The sequence below is a fragment of the Mandrillus leucophaeus genome, unplaced genomic scaffold (assembly GCF_000951045.1).
Source record: "Mandrillus leucophaeus isolate KB7577 unplaced genomic scaffold, Mleu.le_1.0 Scaffold492, whole genome shotgun sequence".
Lineage (NCBI taxonomy): Eukaryota > Metazoa > Chordata > Mammalia > Primates > Cercopithecidae > Mandrillus > Mandrillus leucophaeus.
Genome location: NW_012105276.1, coordinates 682,857 through 689,688, shown reverse-complemented (window position 1 = coordinate 689,688; position 6,832 = coordinate 682,857).

Below are 6,832 nucleotides of genomic sequence, written 5' to 3'. Positions count from 1 at the left end.
GGTGCAGCACACCAACATGGCACAAGTATACATATGTAACAAACCTGCACGTTATGCACATGTACCCTAGAACTTAAAGTATAATAAAAAAATTTTTAAAAAGCAACAATTTTTTGCATCGTGCATAAAAATGAAATGTTCATGTAATAGCCCCTGATAGAAGTTTCCCTGTGACAAGGAGACTTTCCCAAAAAGGAACAAAATGGAATTAGGAGCTCTGCCTGCAATATCCCTAAAGAGACAAAGTGTTAATCTTTCTATCACTATAAAAATAGTGAATTTTTTGTTTGTTTGTTTGAGATGGAGTCTCTCTCTGTTGCCCAGGCTGGAGTGCAGTAGTACAATCTCAGTTTACTGCAACTTCCACCACCTGTGTTCAAGAAACTCTTCTGCCTCAGCCTCCCAAGTAGCTGGGATTACAAGCACCCACCATCAGGTCTGGCTAATTTTTGTATTTTTAGTAGAGACAAGGTTTCACCATGTTGTCCAGGCTGGTCTCGAACTCCTGGCCTCAGTGGTTCACCCACCTTAGCCTCCCGAAGTGCTGGGATTACAGGTGTGAGCCACCAAACCTGGCCAAAAATAGTGAATTTTTTTTTTTTTTTCTAAACAGAGTTTCTCTCTGCTGTTGCCAGGCTGGAGTGCAGTGGTGTGATCTCAGTTCACTGCAACCTCCACCTCCTGGGTTTAAGCGAGTCTCCTGCCTCAGTCTCCTGAGTAGTTGGGACTACAGACACACACCACCACACCCAGCTAATTTTTGTAGTTTTAGTAAAGATGGGGTTTCACCATGTTGGCCAGGATGGTCTCGATCTCTTGACCTCGTGATCTGCCGCCCTCGGCCTCCCAAAGTTCTGGGATTACAGGCAGGAGCCACTGTGCCTGGCCGTGACCTTTTAATAGGAAAAGAAATCGTGTGCCAGATACTTCCCTAAACCAGGTCAATGCACAGATTCTCTATATAGCCATCATAAGTAATCTGGCCAGAAATCCCACGATAATCATTATCCCTAAGTGTAAAGTATACATGTAGCCAAATATCAGTATCATGCCTGCAAGTATACTTGCTAGGATGAATAGTTGAAATAGTAACAGAAAATAAGAGCAGATTCATGAATCAGCCTCTTAAAAGTGAAGAAGGTTTGATGCTGGAATTCATCATTTACCCTAGTTTTTGGAAGCTTAACTATTGAGATAAGGAATTTTTAGGCTTATTATTATTATAAGTGTGCTGTCTTTTTTTTTTGATAAATAATTGGAGAATACTTACACAAATAACCCTTAAGACAGATTGCTTTGTGAATTATCTATGGTGACTTGTGAAGAATTTCCCCTCTTCCCCAAGGCAACCTACTCTGCCTCCCTTCACCCACCCTTAGGTTTGCGTGTATCTTGAAAGATTGGCCTGCAGAGCCTTCAGGCAAACCATCCTGGAAATAGTTTTTCTCTGGCATCTATGAGTTTATGATTTCTCTCTGCAAAGTGCCAGAGTACAAGATACCTAAATTGCTGTAGAGCCAAGTTAGTGATTCCATCACTGACATACTAATTCGGTCAGCCATTATCTATTGTGTGCCTACTGGGTCCCAGGAATCACACTGTTTAGGATCCTCGGCACAATACTATAAACAAAATTGACAAGGTCCCTGTCCCTGTGAAGCTTCCATTCTATTATGCTGACTATAGCTCAACACTAAGAGTTGATAAATAAGAAACCACTATGGGCACTTCAAGCAAAGGATTCTTAAGTAATCCTATGAATCAATTGGGACAAAGAACTGTTAGGAAGGGAAAAATGGAATTAGAGTACTGATCTGAAGAGAGACCTCCTGGTTAGGAAGCCAGAATCTGCTCAGGCAGGCAGCTTAGGTGAGTGGATAAATGAAAAATCTATTATTTTGCAAGTAGGGAAGGCAGCACAGTAGGGGCTCAGTCAGACCCAGAATAAAGCATTCTTGGAATGAGAGCAGGCTGTTGCTTATGTGCTATGATTTGAGATGAATTGGGAAAGCTGCCAGTTCAAAAATGTCTCTTCCACAGATGTCTGGAAAATTTGAATGTTTACTTCTCTTGGGAGAGGTGGTGGTTAAAAGCATGGACTTTGGAATCAGGCAGTCTTGTTTGTGAATTGCAGCTCTGCAACTTACCGTGTGACTTTAGAGAAGTTGCTTTTCTTTCTTAGCCTCAGCGTCCTCATCTATAAAATGGGGATAATCATACCCCTCACAGGTTTTTTATAAGACTTTTAAAAAGCTATTATAAACCCAATAATAGCACAGGTACCCAGAAACAGTAAACATTTAATAAATAACAGATATTCTTAATATTATATATAATGAATGTTCCAACTAACTTTCATTCAGTTCCCCCTGTGTGCCAGGCATTGTACTGGTCATGATGCAAAAAGGAAGACAGTCTTGAAAACAGCTGAATACAGTAAAATGTGAAAGATGCTCTCAGAGATAGTTATGGAATAAAACTTTGTTTTCTTTTTCTCAAAGCAGAGAAAGGAAGGCGGACATTTCAGGAAAATGGAATAAAAAAGGCTCAGTAGGTGAAAAATATTTTAGGTGAGCTTCCTCCAAGAAACTAAGATGTAGGTGGTAGAAATGGAATGTCAATATAAGAGGATACTTCCTCCTAAAAATGCTGTATTCCTTTGACTTCTGCAGCACAGCACTCTCCCCGTTTCTCTGCACTTTCTCTCTTAAGTTCTTCCCAGTCTCCTTTGTGGTGTCCTTCACCTCGACTGTTATATGTTGAAATTGCTCAAGACTGCCTGAGGTGTTTTCCTACTCTATATACTCTCCTTAGATATCTCATCTATTACCAAGTGTCCTAGGGTTTCAATTACCACTTAAATGCTAAATTCCAAATTTTTATTTCCATGTCAGATCTCTCGTGAACTACTCCTATTTCTGACAGACTCATATTTCCAGTTATTTTGTGAACATCTTCATTTGGGTGCCTTAAGAATATTTCAAAATTAAATTGTCCAAAACTAACTAATTTCCTTTCCAAGCCCTTTCCAGTGTTCCCGGTCTCAGTAGCACACCATCCACTCTAGTGCTGTCCAAGTTAAAACCCAGCAGTCATTCCTGACTCCAATCTCTCCCTCAATCATCACATTTAATCAGTCATGAAGTCTATTCCTTCCACCTCTTAGACATGAATGTCTCAAGTTTGTTCATTTCCCTATCCTCATTGCCACTACCATAATCTACCTGGGCTATGGTAACGTCTCCCCACATTTAGGCCTCTTCTCTCCCATACAATCCAGTCTTTATACAGCAGCCAGAAAATGCAGATCTGTCCATGTCAACACTTTGTTTAAAACCCTCCAAAGGCTTCTCTTTCCCCTTAGGATAAATTCCACATTCTTTCCCAAGCTGTCTCTCTTTCAGCTCCAGTCATTGTGAAACTTTCCTTTCCTGGGATTCACTATACAGGCTATTGCTTATCTCATAAGTTTCCCCACGTGTTTCCTCTGCCTGAAATGCTTTGCTCTCCTCTTAACCTAACTACTTCTAGTCATGCTTTAATTATCACTTAAAGATCACTTCCTCAGTGAAACCTTCACAACCCATCACTCTAGGTCTAACCCCCCTCTAATCCCTGTGTTTCAATATTACAGACATTTATCAAGAACCTACCTTGGAGACCGGGCCCGGTGGCTCATGCCTGTAATCAGAGCACTTTGGGAGGCAAAGGCAGGTGGATTTCTTGAGTCCAGGAGTTCAAGACCAGCCTGAGCAACATAGTGAAACCCCATCTCTACAAAAAATACAACAATCAGTCGGGGGTGGTGGTATGTTCCTGTAGTCCCGGCTATTCAGGAGGCAGAGGTGGGAGGATTGCTTGAGCCTGGGAAATCAAGTCTGCAGTGAGCTGTGATCATGCCACTGCACTCCAGACTGGATAACAGAGTGACATACTGAAAAAAAAAAAAATAATAACCTAATATGGGTGAGGTACTGTATCTGGAACTAGGGATATGTATTAGTGAAGAAAGAGAGACATAATGCCTTCCCTCACATAGCTTAGAGCCAAATGGAAGAGACAGAAATTATCAAATAATCACACATGTAAACACAAATTTTAAGTATAAAAAGTGCCATGAAATAGAAGTACATGACGCTTTGAAAGGACTTGGTAGCACAGAAAAGTCATCCCCAAGGAAATGATCGACCTAGACCAGAAGGGTGAGCAGGAGTTAATGATGAATTGGGAGAAGGAAATTAGTTTCTTTCTTTCTCTCTCTCTTTTTTTTTTTTTGGTGGATTCTCGCTCTGTCGCCCAAGCTGAAGTGAAGTGGTGCAATCTTGGCTCACTGCAGCCTCCGCCTCCCGGGTAGCTGGGATTACAGGCATGCACCACCACGCCTGGCTAATTTTTGTGTTTTTAGTAGAGACGGGGTGTCACCATGTTGGTTAGGCTGATCCTGAACTCCTGACCTCAGGTGATCTGCCTGCCTTGGCCTCCCAAAGTGCTGGGCTGACAGGCATGAGCCACTGTGCCTGGTCAGGTAATTAGTTTCTGTAAGGGGCCAGCATATTACAGGTCCTGGGTCAGGAGAGATTTAGATGCACTCAAAACCTGAAAGAAGGCCAGTGTAACTGGAGATCAAAAAGCAAGGGCACCTGTGATGGTTAATACTGAGTGTCAATTTGATTGAAGGATGCAAAGTATTGTTCCTGAGTGTCTGTGAGAGTGTTGCCAAAGGAGATTAACATTTCAATCAGTGGGCTGGGGAAGGCAGACCCACCCTTAATCTGGTGGGTACAATCTAATCAGCTGCCAGCAAATATAGAGCAGGCAGAGAAACGTGAAAAGCTGAGACTGGCCCAGCATCCCAGCCTACGTCTTTCTCCCGCGCTGGATGCTTCCTGCCCTCGAACATCAGACTCCAAGTTCTTCAGTTTTGACACACAAACTGGCTCTCCTTGCTCCTCAAACTTGCAGACAGCCTATTGTGGGACCTTGTGATTGTGTAAGTTAACACTTAATAAACTCCTATATACATATAGGAGTTTATTATATATATTTCATATGTATATCCTATTAGTTCTGTCCCTCTAGGGAACTCTGATTAATACAGATTTTGGTACCAGGAGTGGGTTTTGAGAGAAACAGAATATTAAGGATGGAGTTCTTTCATTGGTTTAGGGGTTTCTGGAGTTAGCTGCTTAATATGGTTAGACCTGAAAATGCTAAGGACTCTACTTCTAATAGTATGGAGAACACTGATAGTCCTTGTCATGAACTGCTTATAGAGTTATACAAAATAAATGCATTTGACACTCCTGATTCACTGCTCATGAGAGGCAAGGAGATTAGTGACCCTATATATAATACCTTTGAACCAAGGAACATAATGGAGCTGGTTGGTTACTCCTAAGTTCAGTGGACAAAGTGATGAAAGAAAATGATGAACTCAGGGATTCTGTATCCTGGCTTTAGAGGCAGATACTGAGCTTCAAATCTGCTAAGATTGCCCTAAGTGAGAGTCTTATCTCATGTAGAGAAAGAACTGAAATTGTGGAAAAACAGACATAAGCTTTTATCATGCGAGTGGCTGACCTGCAATGAAAGGTGCATACACAGCCTGGCCAGGTGTCTACTGTTAAAGTGAAGGCATTGATTGGAAAATAATGGGACCCTGAAACTTGGAATGGGGACGTGTGGGAGGTCCCTGATGGAGTTGGGGACACTGAGTTTGTAAACTCTGATGAACTTCGTTTGCCAGAAGAAACAGCTTCCCCATCCCAGTAGTGGCAACATCCCCTTGCTGACCCATGCTGCCCTCAGCCTTTCCACCTTTGTCTGAGGAGATAAACCTTGCATTGCCCGAGGGAACAGTGATGGCCTCCCCTGAGACAGTTGCCAGGCAAAATAATGTTGATTTTCCTCAGAAGCCACCCCCAACAGCCCCGTTTGCTTTTAGGACCTATGACTAGACTAAAGTGCCTGCAGGCCCCTAGCCCCTAGCAGTGAGGTTGAGAGTGTGACCCATGAGGAGGTGCACCACCCTCGAAAAGAACTGCGTGAGTTCTCTAATTCATATCAACAGAAATCCAAAGAACAGGCATGGGAATGGATATCAAGGATATGGGATAATGGTAGAAGGAAAAAAGAATTGGATCAGGCTGAATTTATTGATCTGGACCCACCTAATTAGGGACTCTGCATTTAATATTGCAACTCAGGGAGTTAAAAAAGGTTATGGCAGTCTGGGCACAGTGGCTCACGCCTGTAATCCCAGCACTTTGGGAGGCTGAGGCGGGTGGATCATCTGAGGCCAGGAGTTTAAGACCAGCCTGGCCAACATGGTGAAACCTTGTCTCTACTAAAAATACAAAAATTAGCTGGACGTGGTGGCAGGTGCCTGTAATCCCAACTACTTGGGAGGCTGAGGCAGGATAATCGCTTGAACCTGGGAGGCAGAGGTTGCAGTGAGCCGAGATTGCGCCATCGCACTCTAGCCTGGGCAACAAGAGTGAAACTCCGTTTCAAAAAAAAAAAAAAAGGGTTCTGGCTGGGCGTGGTGGCTCATGCCTGTAATCCCAGCACTCTGGGAGGCGGAGGCGGGTGGATCACCTGAGGTCAGGAGTTGGAGAGCAGCCTGACCAATATCGTGAAACCCCATCTCTACAAAAAATAAAAAAATTAGTCACACGTGCTGGCATGCACCTGTAGTCCCAGCTACTTGGGAGGCTGAGAGATGAGACTTGCTTAAACCCAGGAGGTGGAGATTGAAGAGAGCCATCTCAAAGAAAAAAAATTAAAGCATTTATTTGGGCCAGGTGCAGTGGCTCACACCTATAACCCCAGC